Here is a 21,706-nt window from a genome sequence, read left to right as displayed (position 1 = left end):
ATTTGTTCTTTCCCTTGATGCCACTGGTCCCTGTCTGTATTAAAAACTTGTAAGGCTTGCATGATGCTTGACCTGTAAAACTGCCTCACAGTACCAACCCCAACAAGGCAAAAAGTAGCAGATAAACCTAAAGTGTTGTGGAACAATAACCAGAAAAAGAGAAAGGGATGAGACCACAAAACTTTCTGGCCATGTAGAGGCAGCACACAGAGCTTGCTGCACTTCACCACCTACCTGCTTGTTTGCCCTCGTGTTTTCTGTAATGTTTCCAATGTTTAACTGTAATAATACTCATACTGCAGTGTCATGCTGCAACTTCTATTAAACAGCATTTCCTTCTGTTTCCCTGCCAGCAATCTGGCGTCAGTGAGCACAGTGGAACAGAGCTCAAGGAGAGCAAAGAGAGCAGAGAGCCCCAAGGGACTCAGCACTCAGAGGCACTCCAGAGAGCCTGGTAGTGTGTCCTGCTGTGCACACCATGAAGGTGAGTGTGGCATTCACATTTTCTGAAAAATTCCTTCACCCAGGATTTTTCTCCTGGGAAGCTGAGAAGCCTCAGAGAAAAAGGAAAACAATTTTATCTCATTTGCTTCTCCTGTGTTGTGCAAACATGTGGAATGTGTTTGGAGATTGTTTACCCACAGGTGATCGTTTCATTGGTGTGAGTTGTTTTGACTCATTGGCCAATTGAGGCCAAGCTGTGTCTGGACTCAGAAAGAGTCACGAGTTTTCATTATTATTTTTTTAGCCTTCTGTAAGTATCCTTTCTGTATTCTTTAGTACAGTTTATTATAGCATTTAATATAATATAGTATCATAAAATAATATATTAGCCTTCTGAGAACATGGAGTCAGATTTATCATTCCTTCCTCCTGCCAAGGGGGTCCCAGAAAATACAACAGGTGAGGGATGCTGCCATCCTTTGATGTCTTCTGCCCTCCTCTACTCTGGAACCCTGTCACAGAATTGAGCAAAGCATGAAATGTCATGTACCAGTCCCATATTAATGCTTTTAAGCTGTCATATTTATCCTATACTCACTAACATATTTTAAATTAGCAAATAATTCTCACACTTTTTTTTTTCCCATTTGGTCCCACTCTTCTATAAGTCTGTTGTTCCTGAACAGTTCCTACATGCTGTTCTACATGGGTGCTTTCATTACTGGAAATTAATTGCAAGCATTTTCCTGCAGGGATTTGTTGTGTGACTTCTTGGTGGCTTTTCAGCTGTGCACTTGCAGTATGGCATGAACTAAGCCTCTGTCCCTAAGTGAGTCTGTGAAACTATTAGAAGTGCCTTACTGGCAGAAATTATAACATTTTCAGATTCAAAAATTTACATAGATGAGCTATTTATTCTGACATTTTTTTTGTCAGCAAACCACACTGCTGGGTTCTTTCCAGAGAGCTAACAGAAAAAGGGCATCTGTGCATTCAGAGGGAACCCACTTAAATTCTGAATTACTATTAGTGGAAGACATTTTACACTAGATTTAATGAGAGTTTTTGGTTTTATCTGAGACTCCATGTCTTTTTGCTTTTGGCTAAATTTCCACTGAGCTACATGGAAGCCTGACAATCAGAGGAATTGAACCATCATGCCCTCATTTTCAACAGTTACAAAATTCTTTATTTGAAGCTGGGAAATTTCAGTAACAGGTGAACACCCCTGCACAGATAATTATTTTCCATATTCTGAAACATAAATGGGAAGGTTGTCTTTCTGCCAAGGGAATGTGCTTATCTATTTTTGTTGTCCTGTAGTGTAGTTGCAATTTGAACCTGTTTGTAAGGTACTGGGGTGCACTCTGAATGCAAACCAGCCATTGCTGATGGCTTGGTGTGGGCTGTGACCCCATGAGCAGACCATAAAATTGTACTACTCTGCCCATAAATTGCTAAAGAGAGCAAAAGCTTTCCAGGAAAATGACAAAATCCAGGCAATCCAGGAGACTAGTAATAACTTGATGCTTTTTTCTTCAGTTATGGCTAAAAATATACACAGTTGGCCTATGATACAAGTGAACTCAACCAAAAGTCACATCATTAGCTTAAAATGAAATTATCTGATCTTTACTTATTTCCTTCTTGGATACATCATTACTGACCTTTTTTTCATTGCTCCCTTTCTTTACATTTTCATGTAATTTTCAAGACAGAGTGAACTCCATGAATTGATCCCCTGCTACTGCTGTAGCTGTGAGAACACATTTCCAGCTTTTAGCTGTCTCTGCTGTTGGAGATGCCTCCTTTTGCAAAGACAGGGGCACCAGGACATTCTGCTGTGATTTCCAAGGAATCCCAAGGGCTGACTGGCTCTCCCAGCACAGCCATCTTCTCCTCCACAGAAGAAAAAGACTGGAAAAGATCATTTACTAGAGAAGACGTTTTGGTGCCAGACAGACTGTGCCTGTTGTGCGGGCACCAGACTTTTATTTTGATTTTCCAAAGGGTTCCAGCCACATGCTGCAGTGCTTTGCAGGGGAAACTTTTAGCTGGGACAACTTCATGGTTGCTTTTATCATTTCTGGTCCTCCCTAATCTGGCAGCACCTGTGGCTGAGCTCTTCTGTTGGCCACCCTCAGGAATTTCCTGCTATCCTTGACATCAGGTGATGTGGTGACTTACATCTCATTTTTGCATCTGTCACAGTAATAGCCCTTGCCATCTTTACTGAAAAGTCAAGTGAAGATTGAAAGAGTGTGTTGGGGTAAAAGCAGGGCTGCAAGTCATTGTGTTGAGCTGATAAAACCTTAGGCAAGTGAGGGCAAATCTACCTTGCTATCATCCTAGGCATTTTGCTTTATTCAGTGTCCTTTTTCCATCCCAATGTCATTTGATTTGTCATTTATACCAGGGGATATAAAAAACATAAAAGCTTTCTCTGTTTATATTTCTCCCCAAGCTCCATCATCTGTGAGCAGTTAGGTTGGAGACCAGACAGATTGCCCTGGGACACCAATTAATGCAGAGCATTTACTGACATTACATCACATTAAAACCAATTACACTTCCATTACACTCATCTACTTTACCCCTTCCTGTATATGTGCCTGTTGAATCCAGTCCATATTTAATTTGGGAATGGATTAGCTAATGAGGTGGTGGAATCAGTTACCAGCCTGGCAGCAAGGCATCCATAAAACACTTTCTGATTTGGAAGTTTTCTCCAAAGAGCAGCAAAGTAAAAAGAAGCTGGAGAAGGGCCTTTTCATTAATCCAGCTCCCCTAGGAATAGTCTGGCCACAGTTCCCTCATGTGGTCAGTTTTATTCTTTTTTTTTCCTATTTCATGATGGTGTGTGGTGACTGAAAGAATGGTTACTGAGAAAAAGCATTTGTGCAATAACTCTTCAAGGATAGAGGAAAGGTTTACATCTGCACAAAACTGACTCCAGAAACACTTGCTTTAGTTAAATAGTAAATGTTCTGGGATCTAAGTGATGCTCCAGAAATATTCTGTCAGTGGAATTATTCTGGAATAATTCTAATTCTATATCTAATGCCCTGTTCTTGTAATTTTTACATGGGGGCAGACACAGAGGCTGCAGCATCCATAGTCAAGCTGGGAAAGAGACCACAGTGACAACTCAAAGTCACTGGGGACTTTTAGTACAAAATCTAGTCTCAGAGATCTGAACAGGGAGAGGAACTGGGCATCTCCAGGGAGGAAGGGATACTCAGGGCTAACAGGGAGGGAACAGGAATGAGCCCAGCTCCAGATAGAACAAAGAAAAGAGGGAAGGAAAAGGGTGGTGTGGGTTACATCAGCAGTATTTTATTTGCTGCTTAGTGTTATTCTTGCACGTTTTGGCCAGGCTGTTGTTGGTGCTTGGCTTTCTGAACAGTGACAACTGTTAGGTACAGCTGTATCTAAAATGCACAGTCAAGAGCATTTCTAAAATTGACAGCTGATTTTAATGGCTTGTAGCTTTCAATCATGAAGGGAAGAGCAAACAAAACCTTTTTGCTCATAATGTTTACACAAGTCTCAAAGCAGGGTATTCTATCCTTTCCTACAGTCAAGATAAAAGAAACCAAACCAGACTGTCCAAAGAAGGGAAGAATGAAAGAGCTTTTTTATCCAAGCTTTTCCCTCCTGTTCTCCGCCCCCCATTCTCTGCAACAGAAAACTGATTGATCGTGGAAGATGGGGAATCCAGCATCACAGGGACAGGCAGCACATCCACTTGCTTTATCAGGCAGCAGAACTGCCTTCTAGTCCCAGCTCCAGGCAGCCCTTTCAGAGCCGGGTCAGCAGCAACCTGGCTGAGCATGGCAGCTGCACAGGGCTGGGCTGGTCCCCACTGTGTCCCCACTGCTTCTCATTCCCACTGCTTCACTCTGCTGCTCTGGGTGGCAGCAGGCAAGGGCTGTGCTTCTAAAGAGAGGTGAAGTTGTGTGCAGCCTCCCAGGTGAGGATTTAAAGAAGTGGTAGTCATAAAATGAAGAGACTGAAATTATAATCCTCACACCAGCCATGAATCCAGAATGCACCAGGAGATGGTGCAAAGAGGGAAATGAACCACCTTAGTGCAGAGTTCAGTCTTGTGCACTTTTCAGCACATGAAACCTTTATTTTTCTTTATAGATGGATACAGCTCACCAAGGGATGAGTATCTTCTGTTTCTGATTTAGTGTTTTTAGCTTTTCAGCTCTATCATACTGAATTTTTGTTTTATTTCCAAACAAAATGGGAAGGAGGGAATACATGTGAGTGGTGCTTCCTTGTAAATTAGGATTATATTTGTTTTGTACTTTGAAAATATCATATGGATAGCTGAGATAATTTTAATCATAGTATCTTATAGAATGGCCAAAGAATCATGCAGTTCTTCAGCTACATTATTGTGTTGATTATTTTACTCTGTTTATAACAGCAAGGCTGCTCCTGGTACCTGAAGTACATGGCTTAGAGGTTACCTGAGAGATGTTACAGTCCATCCAGGTGTGAGCAGGCTCTAAACAGTAGGTCACTGAATTACAGCGCAGTATCAGCCAAAAAAAGCAGTAATAAAAGCATTTGGCAGTAGGCATAGAAAGGAAAATGTGAATTTTGGATGCTGCAAAGATTTTCTAAGATGCTGAGGAAACAGCAGCCACAGCCATTAGCAACAATCTAAATACAAGTCTGTGTGAGAGATAAAAGAGAAGACAGCACAGAAGCTTCTGCTCTTATTAATCATTGTAGAGGTGGAGCAGGGAGAGCAGGAATTCAGGCTCTGGTTTGTCAGATTTGAATGCATGGAGGAACTTGGAGCTGTACCAGTTTGGGAGGGCACCCTGCCACAGTGTGCCTCACATTTTGCCCTTCCAAGGTCATATTTAAAAAACTGTGCAGTGTGAATGCACTTGCTAGGAAGCCAATGAGATTTAAAAGCAGTCCAAAAACATTCAGGCTGCCTTCAGCCCTGTCTCAGAATGTCCAGTGTGCCCAGCCCATCACCAGGCAACTGGGGGGTACACAGAGCTTTTAAATGTGAGGCATTTTAGCACAGTCCAAAGATGCTGTCATGACACATGCCAGCAGTGATTCACTGCCTCTCAGCTGCCATGTGATTACCTCCCCCCATACATTCTCTCTAATTATTGCTTCCTTTTTAAAAAAAAAATTTATTGTGTTCTTATCTTTCCCATATAAAACCATCAACTTGTCAAAAAAGAGAGTACCTGGTAAAATTTTCCCTTTTTTTAACCTCGTCTGGCTTCTTTCAAACTGAGCTATGCAGAGCTCTAGTGCAGCCTGACAAGTCCTTACTGCTGAGATTGCACAGGCACTGGGGGAATGATGGTGGGAGGGAGCAGGGGAATTGCTCCTGTAAGGGTTTTGCTGCATTCTGCAGGGGCTCTCACAGTCACCTTCCAACTAAAATGGAGCAGAGAGAGTCACATTCAACAGGAAAGCAGTGTAGCCATAGAAAAATATGATGGTAAGTTGCATACTTCTGTGAAAACCCAGGGCATTGGGAATATTTCTCTGTCTGCTCTGGGGTGCCCTGACCCCCAGGGCAGCACTGACTTTGACCCTCATTCATGGAGAAAGTTTCCTACACTTCAAGATAGACTGGAATCCACAAAAGTGTGAAATAGATCATAGAGAGCAGTGTAGGTGTATCACTTGGGGAGAAATTTAGGTTTTGGGATTTTCAATATATTGTGGATGGAAAAAGATGGAGGGCACAGGATGTCATCCTGAGTTTCTTTTTCATGCTTTTTCTTCTTCCTTCTTCATGGGTTTGGGTGGCATTTTGTAATTGGGCAGAAAAGTCCACATTGCAGCTCTTTGGGATCAGTTATTGGGTTAAAAGGGAAAATAATCTAGGTGTCAGTTCTTAATTGGATAGTTTAGTCTTAAAAGACCTTGTAACAAGACATATTTGGCCATTTTGTGCCTTCTAATGAAAAGCTGCCGAACACATGGTTGTGAGACTGTTTCACTGATAAGAAATAATAAACACCTGAATCTGAACATGAAATACCATCTCAAGTGCCTTCAACCCAGACTCAGAGAAACTCATATACTTCGATGTAAGAAAAGCTGCTGATTTAAACAGCCCCAAAAGTGAAAACTTATTTTTGTAATGAGACTTGCCCCTGGAAAGGAAGCAGGAGGTCCTTGAATCATTCTTTGGAGTATTTTATTTTGAGTCAGAGGACTTGCTTTACTGACTGAAACTGGATTGGAGGATTACAGTGCTACAAGCAGGCCATCTGTCCATAACTGTATTAGACATGATCATGTTCTTTTCTCCACCACTATTAATACCATGGCTCCAGTTGGCCTGCTCCTCTGCATCGTCTGCCTGATCTGCCTGGTAAACAGGAGCTACAAGAGACTGCTCTGTTCTGAGATAAAAATATTTTAACAAGTCTAAAAACTCCCCTTGCAGGGTGAGTGAAGGAAATGGAGCTTCTCTCCTGTGCCATGCAAGGTAGCTGGAAACTTTTATTGGTCAGTGCTCAGCAGCAGAACCAGACCTCTCTACACCAGAGATGTCATTGAGACATTCAGTGCATCAGGACAGCTCTAGATCAGGACAGTGCCTTCTCACTTTTACCTTTTCATATAACTTAGGCATTTCTCTGAAAAGATTTGGAGAGGCATTCTGGATTTGTTACTTTCTTGTGAAGGTTTCCATTTCCCTGCCAGGTGCAAATACAACTGCTGGCATATTTAGGATGAAAGATGGTGTTTTATGGGTTATGCAACCAAGGTGGGGAGCAGAGACATGATGAAAGAAGAGATCTGGAGAAAGCAACCTTCTTTTGTAACAGCAAAATTTCAGCTTATTTGCCTCTTTGGTTGTGACACCTTTTATTTTGTCAAAGGTAGAAAGCAATAAGTAGCATTTAATCATCAGGATACCTGGGAGTACAAATGCACTGTGATTAAACTGGGACTTTCTTCTGCCACTATCTGGATCAGCAATTGAGTTTACAGCTGGAAAAATGTCTCTCCTTTTATCTTTTTTTCTCAGTTGATACCTTTCTACATGGCAGATAGGAGCCAAGCTTATTTTCAGTAGTTGTCAAGCTCTGTTTCTTAAACAGCTGCTGTAGGAGCTCCTCTTTCTCCTAAGTTATAGCAGATTCACTCAGGAGCAGGAAATCACTCAGGAGCCATCTTGCTCCAGAGATTTTTTTGCAATTTTCTGGCAAATATTTACCCAGCCGTCATGTCACTGGATGAACACCACTAGGAGAATTTGTTATGGCTCCTCATCAGCTACAGTTTCTTCCCCTCAACTGGTGTCCAGATGGGCACTGCCTTCCCTTTCTTCTACATTCCCTAAGCTTGCCCCCAGCTCCTGAGCTCTGGTTTTCTTTTGTCAGGAGCTCAGAGCTCCTGGAGCTGCTGGTGGCAGGGCAGACATTGCACAAGAACCAGTTCTTCCAGCAGCTTCTCAGAGCAAGGGGCTTTTCTCCCTTTTGCCTGGCCATTGCATTGAGACACTCTCATCACTTTAGTTCCTAAACTGTGAGATGCCCTGCAGTGCAGGTTGTCTTCACCCAGAGGAAGTGAGGTTTCAAAATAACAGCGCATGCAGTGCCATTATAGAAAAAAAAAAAGAAAAAAAAAGAAAAATATAACATTCCTTGGGCATAATGGTATCATTTTGCCAATATCCTCTAACTCAATAAACAAGCAACAGAGCATTGATTCATAGCTAGTTGAAAAAAGAACCACAATTCTCACTAATAACATTTCTGGTTTCTGATTTGACAATAGCTGATGGCAGCTGTTATAGACCAATCTCTGCTGAGCACACACCTGCAAGGAAATGGACCTGTGAGTTCAGGCATTACTGAGACTCAGCTCAGGAATCATTTGTACAAATTGATGGCAAAGGCCAAATTAAACACACAAAGCCTGCTCTGCACGGGCCTAGAGGAGGTAGATGAATTCTCCCTGCCCTTCAGCTGGAGTCCATGAGGTGCCCTGCTCCTCCAGCTGATCCTGGAGTGAAAACAAATGTAAACCAACCCTTTGGCACAGCTGGTTTTGGTAGTGAATTCTTGCTTGTGTGTGTAATTCCCACCTGAATAAATGCTCTTCACTGCAAGGGAGGATTGCTCAGCTTAGCATCACTCTGTGGGATGAGAGGAGGAAAAATGAGTGAAGACACCATATGTGGGGACAGTAAATATCTGTGCATTCCTGGTGCCAAGGAGAACTTCTCAGGTTCTCCTAGACTCTGACTTGCAAGGAAAAACATCATCCTGAGGAGAGAAACTTCCTGCTGGGTTTGCTCTTTGTGGAAAAATGCTTCTGTAATTCTGTTTCTGATGGAAGATGCGTAGGGCTCAAGGGTAGTCAAAGCTTTATATTGAAGGCCAAATTTTAACAGAGGCTAAATTACTGTGATCACTTCATGCTTCTTCTCCCTCCAGGTGCTCACTGAGCCTTTTAACAGAGCTTGAGTGGACATGTTTCACAAAAGGTATTTCAGGTTTAGTAAGCAACTAAACAACAGGAAAGGGGAAGGGGGAAATTTTTTTCCCCTGCAAATTGTCAGGTGATTTATAACACTAGCATGTGTGAACCTAAATAAACTTGATTAACAGCAGAGAGTAAACTGTTTTTCTGCATGCATCAGATTATTTGAATGGAGGAACAATCTCAAGGGCTGTAGCTATTCCAGTTCTGTGGATTAACTGTTTATTAGTGCAAGGAGGGCAGATTATGCCATTGCTCTGAGCATGCAAGTGCAGAGTGGACAGCGATGGACCAGGGAAACATCAGATATTGTGTCACCAGAGGGACAGACAGTCCTTCCTCAGTGGTCCTGCAGAGTCACAGGCTAACATATAACGTGAGAAAAAGTGATTTTAAACTCCTAGGGGTTGTTAAAGAATGCATGGGAGCCTCTTGGTGGTAAAGCTATGTAAGTGTATCTTCTGATGGACTTTGGCACAGAAGAGGCTTGCTCTATTACGATCAACATGTTCCCTGACAATAAATCCTGGTCACTCACCAAGTTCTCATTCAGGCTTGAGGGACCTTTTTTTTTTTTTAAGTTTTAATACACTCTTTCAGAAGAAAAAAATGTATGAGTTTGTTTCTGGAGACATGTAAGTTTTCAATTCTATCGAAAGCAACTGCCCTCTTGTGGATCTCAAATATCCCTTTCCCTTGCCATGGCCAAACTGCAACAAAGATGTGAGTGATACTGCCCACTAAAGCTTTCTTGTCCTCAGGAAAAATATGTGAAAGGTAGGGTCAAGGAAAATGGAGATATCTTCTAATCTAATGCAATGCAATCCCCCGTGCTAAGTGCAAATAGCCTGCTGGATGCCTTTTCTAGAGGAGAAAAGAAGAAATGAGGAAAACTGCTCTAAGAAAACATTATGCTGTGCACAGCACTAGAGGTGGTTTGCTTTCTTTTTGGTCTGAGTGCAGACTAAGCCTGGTCCCCAGAAATCTACAGTTCCTCCAGCAGGAGATCATCAGCTGTCACTCACCTGCATTCTCCTGGTAGTGAAAACCAATTCCTTACACGTGTGTAGAAACCTATGGCTAAAGTAGGAGATGCTGCAAACTTTTGTTTTCACTTTCTATGTCTGAGGTACCAAAATGTATGTTATGCATTGGGGAGGATAAATAAAATTGATATAGACAAATGAAAATGGCAAATGCTGTCTACTCTGCTGGTTCTCATCCACATTTTATTAGCCAGTTTATTGTTCTGCTGTCACTGATTCTTGTAAAGCATGTCTTTTTCTCTCTTCATTTTGCACTCATCCTGAGTATATGTGCTGCAACAAGCAAGAACTCTTCAGCAGATGTTTCTGCTTTGGGGACTCTGGCTTTCCATACTTGGATGTTTCCTGAGAACTAGAAATCCTGACTGGGACATTTCATTTTTCTCACATGAGCTAGGGGAGCTCAAATCAGTACTCTAATCAGTACTAATTCCTGTAGCTTGTATTAACATTAATTCCTCAACTTTGGGGACAGAACACACCCTTAGCAAATTTGCAATGATGCTAAACTGGGGGAATGCTTACCATGCTGAACAGCAAAGTTCCATTCCAAAGAAACTTGCCTGAGACAAACTCTTCTCAGCAGTGGCAAGCGGTATAAAAAGGGACAGAAATCACATGTTGCAGCTTGGCAGGCTCAGGTTGAACATTAGGAAAAACCTTCTGTGTGGGGGTCCCAGTTGTTGGTTTTTCTGGGTCTGGATTGAAGGCACTTGAGACAGTAATTCATGTTCAGACTCAAGTGTTGATTATTTCTTATCAGTGAAACAGTCTCATTACTGTGAATTTGGCAGCTTTTCATTAGACAGCACAAAATGGCCAACAATCTCTTGTTACAAGGTCTTTTAAGACTAAACTCTGCAATTAAGAACTGACACCTAGATTATTTTCCCTTTTAACCCAATAACTGATCCCAAAGAGCTGCAATGTGGACTTTTCTGCCTAATTACAAAATGCCACCCAAACCCCTGAAGAAGAAGGAAGAAGAAGCGTGAAGAAGAAACCCAGGATGACACCCTGTGCCCTCCATCTTGCTTCCATCCACAACATACTGAAAATCCCAAAATCTAAATTTCTCACCAAGTGATACACCTACACTACTCTCTATAATCTATTTCACACTTTAGTGGATTCTGGTCTATCTTGAAAACTAGGAAACTTTCTCCATGAATGAGGGTCAGTCAGTGCTCCCCTGGGGGTCAGGGCACCCCAGAGCAGACAGAGGAATATTCCCTGTGCCCTGGGTTTCCACAGCTGTGAGGCTGGTGCTGCACTGGAACAGGTTACCCAGAGTGGTCAGGGACTCTCTGTCCTTGTCCTTGAAAGTTCCTGGGACTCAGCCAGGCAAAGCAACAGCTGATCTGATCTAGTGCTGGACACAACCCTGCCTCCTCTGTGGAACAGGAGCAGAGGCATCCAGAGATCCCTTCCAGCCAGCACTCCAATGCTGGTGTGAATTTGAGGGATGCAGTGAGCCAATCTAAAAGAATCCTGTAGCAGTCAAGCTTTAATTGAGCAGCCTACAGTTATGAAGTGTTACTGAGAAATGAGCCCTGTCTTCATGTACAATGGGAAATGTATTTTCCCAACTCATGCTACAAGTGTTTATAAAAGCGGCACCAGAGCACGAGTCCCTGGTGAGGGCAACTTTTCTTACTGGCTTTTGGCCCAGTTCTGGAAGACTTGTAGGACATGCCAACATGAAAGTACAGATTTTGTTTTAAGCCATTGCATCTATTTGTTGCTTGGTTAAACTCCAAAAATGTGTGCATCATTCTATAATGAATAATGAAGAGGATTTGCAAGTCCTTAGCTGGCTCCTGGTGTGGTGGTTGTTCTGTTCCTGAGGTATCTCAGCTGTGTCTGACACTGGAGAATTAGGTCAGACAAACTGAATGTACATTTTTACATGATGTACTGAGCACATCTGTGTCCCTTATTTAGGTTACTGGTTCATAGCATAGCATATCTGCATTCCAAGTGAAACTTCCATGGAAATACAAGCTGCTCCTACCTTATCCGTCCACTTCTTCCCAGAAGGACAATCTTCCAACATCTGCAGAAGTGATAACTATTTCAGCTGGGAGTGTTTGCTGTTCCTTGTGAAATACACCCAAAACAGCTGAGGAGCATTTTAGAAAGTAAAGAGGCCTTGCAAGTAGTCCATGACATGCTTTAGCTCTTCATCAGATTCCTGCCTTGTTCCACTAAAGCCAAGAATGTTATCACTCTGGTTCATGCATTATTCATAGGACTCATTAGTTTGCTGTCATATGGCCAAAGTTATTTTTTATATCTTGTTTCAGTATGAGTGAAAAGTGTAGAACCTAAATTCAAAGCATGTTCCAGGCCTGTGGAAACCTTTTCTAAGGATCTTTTTTGAGTAACCTTGTACAAAACTTGAGGGAATGGCATTATATATTGAGACATTCTCATTTGACTGCAGCATTTGGATAATAATTTGTAAGACTATGTGCTGTGTGAGTTTAAACATCTTGAAACTCAGATGCCCACTGCCCAGTTCAATGTACTTTTCCAGACTTGTTTCATGTTTCTCTACTTGTTTTCATAATTTTATGCTCATGTGCTTTTATGATACCGTTATTGCACACAGAGAATCATTGTACCCAGTGTGAAACAAGCCCTTATTATATTCAAACCTCATTATGTGACCACTATTTTCTAGTAAGTTTGAAAGGGTTGCAGGATGTCATTTGCAGCTAAGAGCAGGTAAGTTAATGAGTCTTTCACTTGGCAAAGGCTTCTTATCAGTAGGGAGATAAGAACTATAGTGAACATTACATGTAAACAAAAGGGAAGTTATGAGGTGCCACTGAAAGCTTGTATATTTGTTCCCTTTCAAAAATATTGTACTTTGAAGCTTCCTGATTTGAACTTTGTGTTCTAAATATGGAACTATTTATGTGTCTTATTAACTGAAAAATGTCCTGCAAATCCTTTAGCCAGCATCTTGTTGTCCAATATTGTGTCTTTAGTTTTCAACATTGACATTTGTTTAGGGTAATTTAGTTGGCATAATTTAATACAAATTACTTCATCCAGGGAAGTAAAAATAACAGCGTTCAAGTACTGTGACTTTTTGTTTGATCTTCACTCATGCTTTAATTTCCATATCACTTATGTGTTATAGGAAGCCAGAGACAGAATTAGTGTCAAGAAAAGCCAGAAATAAAACATTGCTCGAGCATGCAAGATTCTCCTAGAGTCAGCTCATTCAGCCATTATACTAAATATAATTTGTACAAGGCTCTTTTTGTCCCATCATTTTATCCTGAAGCTGTGATTTAGTCAAAGAATGGAAAAGTACGACGTGCTATGATGGACTTGTGTAGCAAACGCTTGCTTGTGCTTTTTTTGAAGCTGTTACGTTGCCCTGTGTTCAGCCCACTGGGCAATGCATGGGGCTCACATGCTGCTTTGTAGCTCTGCCAGCTGCCCTGTGTGTGTTGATAACAATCATTCCTGCCTCCTCTGCTCCCAAAACACCGGTGGCCCATTGGCAACAGGAGTAGAGTGTCTCAGCAGCCACCCCTCTGAAGGACTCCTGGCTGGGCCTCTCAGAAAGGCTGAGAACATTTAGAGTAGATGCAGTTTCTCATTTCTTTATGGTAACCCACTTTATGAAAGCTCCACAGGTTCTGAAAACAAGCTGTGATTTAAACAGCAAGTAAGGATTTAAAGAAAAAATGTTTGGGCGGAGTCTTCCACTGGGTATTGCTGTTAATCTTTCTGCTCCTGGTCTTTTTATACAGGCATCATTGAATTAGTATAAAGCCATATGCATATAAAATTAGGAGGCTACTGTGTAGAATACATTTTTTCTTTAAACAATTACTTATTATTGATGTGACTACTTGATGCTGGAGATACCATTTAATGTGTGGCCAAGGATAAAAGACCCATAAGGATTATGCATGGTTTAGAAAGTGAGGCTGGAAGTGTGTTGTGTTTGTGAGGTCCCCTGGATGAGGTGAGAGATGAGGAATCTGACTCTATGTCGTCAGAAGGCTGATATGATAATATTATATTATATTATATTATATTATATTATATTATATTATATTATATTATATTATATTATATTATATTATATTATATTATATTATATTATATTATATTATATTATATTAATTTATTATGCTATACTAAAACTAGACTAAAAGAAAGAGAGAGGATACAGACAGAAGCCTTAACAAGAATGATAATGAAAGCTCATGACTAACTCCTCAGAGTCTGATACAGCTGATGGTGATTGGTCATTAAGTTAAAACAATTCACATTGAACCATCAACATGCACCTCTTGGTAAACAATCTCCAGACCACATTCCAAAGCTGCCAAACACAGGAGAAGTGAATCAGATAACTATTATTTACATTTTTCTCTAAGGCTTCTCAACTTCCCAGGAGAAGAAATCCTGGTGAAGGGATTTTTCCAGAAAATATCAGGGTGACAGAAGTGAGGATGATATTCAGCTCCAGATTGTAGACACCTGCACTAGGAATATAAAAGATAGATCTTGTGTGAGTTGGGTGCATGAGTATCCATCCTAATCAGAGGAGAATCAGTGTTTCATTTAGCTTTTTAATAAATATCTAACTAGCAGAAATTCTTTTAAGGTACTTGAATTGCACTGGCAGGTATGACACACAACACAAAGGAGTCCTGTGCTATTCAGCATATAAATGAAAGCTGGCAAAGATACCATAAGATAACTGAAACAGCAGTGTGTGGACAAATGGAAAAGCCCTCCAGTGACTGTGTTGGGAGTTCAGACATCTGAACCACAGGTAAATCCACGCAGGTAGTAAATCCACTACACTCTGAATTTGAGTGTCATGAATAATCTGAGTGACTGAAGAATAGTCTTCACTGTAGCTGAGGAGGGTGTAAAGCCATTTTATGTATATGCCTAATGATCCGTTAAAAAAATTGTTCCAAATAGTTGGAGTTGTTATAGGTGAGGCTTTATTGATAGTTATAGTGATCCAAAATCTGATCTCATTATCTACCAGCTGTGTAAGTGTCGCCCTTCTGGGCAATGACAGAGCTCAGAGGGTCCATTCATAAAAGTCCTTAGCTTTTGTTCAGGGATGGACACCTTGGTGACTTACTAGGCTGTCCTGGCTCCTGTAGGAATAAGCCTAAGTAGTTGTAAGGTCTCTTTGGTCTCAGTAAGTTACAGAGTTGTCTTTGTAACTTCCCTGGGTGCAGACTCCCTTCAGAGAAGCAAGCTCCAAGGATGTAATTCCATCCTCCAGGTGTGTGCCCACACAAGAGCTGTTTCCCAGAGCACAATACCTGAAGGCAGTCTGTTGAAAAGCTGGTTTTCTCAGAGACTCTGAGTACTAGAAGAATCTTTTGTACTTGCAAGGTTTTCACTTCCAACTGTGCAAGAAACTCATGGATCTAGGCAAAACAGCAAAACATCTGAGTTTTTACCCTTGCACTGTGTTCTTTGGACTTAGTCCAGGTGCTTCAAGATCTCTATAATTCCTCTTACACATCTTCTATACAGCCTATTTTTCTCCTCCCTGAGTATTGCCCTGTATATAAACTAAATTCCTTGTCAGCTGAAACTGGTGAATTGACTTCTGTGAGATTTTGTTCAGATACCACTAATTTTTTAAAGAGGCATCTGAAAGACTTCTTACCTTTTGGATCCCAAAATATATTCCTAAATAATTTTTCAGGGGTCTGAGCCTCCTTGCCATCATCTCCTGAACTGTTCATCACCTTTCTCTCTTGGTGTGACAGTGACATTCTGGTATTTGCATTGCTTAGTCAAAAGTTGTGCTCAGAGAGTAGATGAAAAAGCAATCCAGCAGATTCACAATAAGAAAGCACAGAGGGGGCACCAGGTACAGTTCAGCCTTTTCCCTGGTCCTAAGCTACATCTGCCCATTGAAAAATACTCTGTTATATCTCCAGCTTAAAGAAGCTTTCAGTATTACTATGCTATTCAGCATTTCATCAAAGCAATAGTGATTTGCAGTAGCTGATGGCCTAGTTATGTTCAGATTTTTAGAAACAGCCCAGCAGACAAGTGCAATTAATATAAAGGATTATCAAATAAGCCCTATTTTTGGTTAATTCTATTACATATCTCACTGGTGTCAGAAATGCTTGTGTGGCTATCTTTGAGGGAATAATTCTTCCATTTCAATTTTGGTTTCTTCATTCTACCTGCTGGGTTATTAATTTTTTTTTTCCCATAAATGTTCCTTGCAGCAGAAGACCATGGCCTCTTGGGTGAAACATTCAATGGTCAGAAACTGCAATCTGGCCATTTTCAAGGGGGAATCAAATTACACAGTTTGCTGTATAAAGCACAAACAAATTTTAGTCTGGTTGGCGCGTATCTATTTTTGCAAGTACATCACTTTGGAAAGAGACTTGCTCAGCTAATCTGTGGCTGTCATGGAAATGTGATTTTTCCTTCCTCTGAACCAATCCTGGGCACCTGGCAAGCTTGCTTGTGCACCCATGCATTCAAGTCTAGCAGTTTCCATGGAAACCCATCAAACTGTTGCACCAATTTTCTAAACTGCTGCCACCTCACAAACACAGGACAAGTTGTTTTGCGCAAAATTCCTCTATAATGCTGTTCTGTTTTCTCTCCAGAGACAATTCAGCAAGACTAAATGTTTATACATTTAGATGGCAAGAATTGCTTCTTATTGCAGGTAAACAAGATCACCTATGTGAGAGTGTTTCAGAATGCTTTCAGAAACTCACTGAAAAATACCTTTTAGGCCATGGAACACCCCACCTTTAGGTGAGAAAAATGAAAACTTTTTTTAAAATGTAAGTTTATTTATACTCTGATTTCATTAATACACCACCTATGTCTCTGGTTCCCTTCTGGGAGGATATCTGAATTCCTAACTCAAGAAGCCAGTTGCTTCTTTTGTGAGACTGCCATGCTAACTTTCAAGTTAGTTTCATAAAGTTAAAGGAGTTTAAGAACATGAACTCTGTGACAACAGGAGATGGGAGCCAGAGTTCCAAGAGGTCTTGTTCACTTTATGACTTAAGGCCCATCCACTGGCTAAAAAGAATCCATGGCTTTTTGATTTTGAATAATTCAAGCTGTATCCTAACATACCCAACAAACAAGTTTTCAGAAGAGCTTCAGAATCTCAGAGATACAGACTTGTCTGGTACTCTCTCATCTCTTTCCAAATATGTAGGTTTCAGATATGGTTCAACACATATATTCCTCCTAGGTTTTCTGCTTGAGTAAAACTAATGGCATGTACCCTCCCACCATGCAAGTCAAGGTCTATTTATTATTCAACTGGTAGAAAGTAAATACATGTCCTAACATTTTTTGATTCATACACTGCTCATTTTAAAAAATGATTCCTGAATCTTAGATGCTGCCAACTCCTATAATGAGGATTATGTCCTGATAATTTTTTAAGTATCAAGCCTTTTTCTGCATTTTTTTCTTCCTTATGCAGTACTGTTTCATTAACATCAGCAGTTGGCCTTTATCTAAGCTGGAGAATCATCAAACATGATGATTTCATTGTTCCTCATTGTGGAACAGGAAAAAGTAGTTAATGGTACGTGTGAGATGAAGCTCAAAGAGGAGGTTCAAAATGAGGACAATTAGTTGGCAGGAGCCACAGAATTAATGGCCATCAAAATTTGCAAGAATGCTTTATCCACTGAATTTATATAATAAAGATCAGATGAAGTTGGTAGCTGAAGGGGCATAAACTGGATAAATGCCTATTTAGCCAGAAACATCTTTCAGCTGAGGAAACAGAATAGTGGATACCATAAAAGATTGAATGCACTTAATATTGGCTTGCTTAATGGAAAACTTTGCTAACGCTATTAGCTTTAATTTAATGCTAATTTGCCCATTTAATAACAATTGATATTAAACAGTTTCCTATTTAATGTTAATTGAAAATCACTGGTCTCCTTTTCCAGACAATATTTAACGTCACTTATTTCCACTAGTGACAAAAAATGCATTTTTATTGTGCTCTAAAAACTTTGCAGGAAATATAAAGTACAGAAGAAGCATAGATCAGTCAGTATATCTATACACTTTAATTTAATTGTACTATTATTTTAAAAATGACCATCAAAGCCCTAGACACATAATTACATGCCTCAAACCACGAAGGATATGTTGAGATGAGATTGCAGTGGCTGCAAACTGAGTCATATTGTGTTTGCTTCCTCTACCTTTTTTCCCTCATTTTTTTCTTTCTGGTTGACCATGAGCATAACATGGTTGTGGTAAGGAAAGGAATTCTGGTTTGGCTGACACCTTTTCCAGATTAAATCATGCACTCACCTTCTGACTTTCCAGAGCAGGTGCCACTGGCCTGCCAACAAAAACTGATGGAGTAATGCCTCAGTTTACATTCTCTGTTTTGCTAGCTCTATGAATATACATTGAAAAGATGGATCATGGATTCCAGACTGTCTGTGAACTCTAAAAAGATTCTCAGTGCTGTACAGCCTCTCCCTATGAGCTTTTTTTTAGGTCCAGAATGTAACTCCTTTTGGAAATTATGTTCTTTTTCTACTGCAGGGGTGCTTGTATCACATGGAGCACGTGTGTAGACTGTTCATAAATATCTGTGTCACTTCCATCATGCATGTACATGCCCAGAGTAAACAGAATATGTAACACCTGAGGCTGGCATCAAAAGGTGAAATATTTCACATCCTATGTATGGTAAATACTTTTGCATCATTATTTATAAGTGGCCTGTCAGTCTGGCTGTCTAATCTGCTGCTGATGTCAGGGTCTTTGCACCTACCTCAGTCTTGATATATTTCTTTGCTATCATTTTGTTTCTCAGGATTTGACTAATTGGACACAAGTTCTCACAGTTTTGTTTTCTGTGCATTATCTTACTGGTTTATTTCAAAAAGTACAATGAGTCAATTATACTATTGCCTGTTTCCTACATGCTGGGAAAAAGCTCTAATTGCTTTCTGTCAGTTGACCCAGGCATGGCTATTTCCTAAGTAATTTCTTTTCTCCAGAATAATCTCCCACTGAAAATACTCCCTCCTTATTATAGGAATATGTATTTTGGAGGGTTGTAATTAATATCAGTGATGTTATTAATCTCCACAGCATTTTCTAACCTTTCAAACTAAAAAAAAAAAAAAAAAAAAAAAAAAAAAAAAAAAAAAAAGGACAAAAACATCATAATTTATAATGTTAAGGAATGAAATTATGTCCCACTCCTTCCCTGAGGGAAAATAGGTTTCCTGCACAATTCTCAATTCTTTCCCACAATGAATAGAGCCTGTAAGAGTCTTTTAAAAGCAAAGATTATTGTAGAGGAGTAGGAGGCAATACAGATGGCCTTACTTTCCTCTGTGCCTCATTGCTCTAGCACATGGAAAATGAAGAATGAATTCAGAGGAATGGTAATAGGCCCATTTTGGACAGGAGCTGGCATGTCTGTTGTGAGCACCACTGACAGATCACCCTCTTTTCTGGTTCTGGTTTGTGCTGACATGCAAACATCCCTTTATCTGAATCAGTGTGAGGCATTGAACACTGAGCTATTGCTCTCCCACTGCTGGCATTGGTAATTCATCCTCTGCAGTGAAATTTGACAAGCATAAAATTTTGAAAAGGTCAAGTTTGGGGTCTCCTGAGGTTATTTTTGACCTTAGTTTTGACAGCAAATGAAGAAAATGAGTAGCTGTGTGCATTTTGCAAGTCCATTAAGCAAGTGAGGCCTGGCAAATTGCTGTTATGGATGGGATTAGGGATAGGCACCTTTCTATAGCTGATGGAAGCCAGAGCTGACATTAGAGTCTGGCAAGTACAGAAGGGCTGCACAGTGATGCACACAGCAACTGATTGTGGACAAGTAGGGGCTTTCCAAAGTGGAAATCCTACTGCTCTGAAACCGTGAGACCATATCCTGGTAGGGTCTTTGATCTCTGAAGTGTCAGCATTTCAGAAAGAGGCACTAAGGCTTTAATGAGTTTTGTTGTATCTTCTTCTTCATGGTGACCTGAAATGCCTGAACTGCTGGTCTAACAACTGTGATGTCTTATCCAGCTGGAACAGGAAAATAATTCCCACTTCAAATGTGACTTTGCAGGGTCAGATTGGAAGGTTTAAGGAACTGTCCCATACCAACCTTTGCCATCTCCAAAGGCAACAGTAGGGAAACAAATACTCCTCCAGAGAGTAAATCTGTGGGCTTACTCATTTGTACCAGCAATAAATTACAGCTGTGGTGCTCCTACTAACACTAACAGGTGTGGTCCAAGAGGAGCCAGCCTCAGGGATGAAGTTACTTGTACAATAAATATGTCAGAATCCATTTTCTGCATGCACCAGAAGAAGAAAGTCCAGTTAATTGAAACTTAGGTAAAATGTAAGAACTCTGTGCTAGGGAAGGATCATGTCTGGGAGACTAAGCACTCCTAAATTAAATTTATAGATGCGGATCCTCTTTGCCAGTTTTATCTTGTTGATGTTAGCCTTTACAGGATAGTTACAGAAAGGAAAGGAGGAATTAATGTAGCAGGAATACTGTGGACTTGGGATTAATGAGGGAGCAAGAGGAAAGTTCAACAGAGAATTTACGAAGTGGCTTTTGACAATTTAGAAGCACTTTTGGCTCTGGACAAATCAATATAAACAATATTTATTTACGCAATTGTACAGATTTTAAGTTGTGGCTTGATTTGTTTCATAACTTTTTTTGGTTTTACTAAATCTCACCTTCAGGGAATAGAGGAGGGGTCACTTTAAGACCATTTCTCTCTTTCAGGTTTTGATTTAGTCTATTTAGAAAGGAAGATAAATCCTTTGCAATGAAAAAGAGAATGAGACAGGAAAAAACAGAACTGGATCAAGAGCTTGTACAGGCCCATAGGTGTGTCCGCTTGGATTTTTGCCAGTCAGAGACTTTCCAGCCCCATTCCCTTGCTGTCAGCAGTTCTGCCTTGTGTCCCACCTCCACCTGAACAGTCAGCAGTTCTGGTTCCTCTGTCTGCATCCCTGGCTCCAGCACAGCACTCCCAGGACAGGGAAATACCACATCTGCCTCTTGGCACAGGCTCTTCAGCCCAGTTTTTTGTCATGGCTAGCTAGTAGCAATGCACTTCCATGCTGTTGCAATAGTGGCAAAAACTAATGAGGAAAGACAAGAAACTTCAGCCAGAGAGAACTGATTTCACTTCCAAAAGGAAAAAAAAACGGTGTTTGTTTGAAAAAAGTAATCTCAAGTCAATTCAGAAAGTGTTGGAATTGCAGGTAATATGGTGCTGTTTTGTTCCCTACTCAATTTCTGTTTTGGCTGTACAGTATGCCAGTTTATTTTTTTATTTATAATTATTTTTAAACTCACAGCCAGCTAAGCTAAATGAGTTCATCCTTAGAAACAGGCTATCATTTATTAGGAATTGTGCCAAGTAAGCTGCCCCAGCCTCAGGCATTTGTGCCTTTTAGTACCTTGTGGCCCACTGAGCATGGAGATAAACCCTCACACTGATACTTTCAAAGCCATGTCCTGCTGTCCTGCTCTGCTTGACCACAAAAGAAAGAAAGAAAGAAAGTGGCGGAAGGAAGGAAGTGGCGGAAGGAAGGAAAGAAAGGAAGTGGCGGAAGGAAGTGGCGGAAGGAAAGAAGGAGGTGGCGGAAGGAAGTGGTGGAAGGAAGTGGCGGAAGGAAGTGGCGGAAGGAAGTGG

General features: G+C 40.7%; 1 long non-coding RNA gene across 8 annotated transcripts in view; it reads left to right on the top strand.

The window, feature by feature from the left end:
- Positions 1-366: 366 nt before the first annotated feature.
- LOC134417171 (uncharacterized) overlaps positions 367-21,706 on the top strand; it is a 59,972-nt gene continuing 38,632 nt past the window's right edge. For 5 of the 8 annotated variants that reach the window (XR_010027523.1, XR_010027524.1, XR_010027519.1 and 2 more), the window contains exons 1-2: positions 381-484; positions 18,567-18,713. This is a non-coding gene — a long non-coding RNA (uncharacterized LOC134417171). Of the gene's footprint in view, positions 485-14,646; positions 14,797-16,691; positions 16,785-18,566; positions 18,714-21,706 lie in introns of those variants that run through there. The other 3 variants (XR_010027521.1, XR_010027525.1, XR_010027526.1) reach the window with 3 other exon arrangements.

This window comes from Melospiza melodia, chromosome 4 (assembly GCF_035770615.1).
Source record: "Melospiza melodia melodia isolate bMelMel2 chromosome 4, bMelMel2.pri, whole genome shotgun sequence".
In the NCBI taxonomy this organism is placed as follows: domain Eukaryota; kingdom Metazoa; phylum Chordata; class Aves; order Passeriformes; family Passerellidae; genus Melospiza; species Melospiza melodia.
This window is presented reverse-complemented; position numbering and strand designations above follow the sequence as displayed.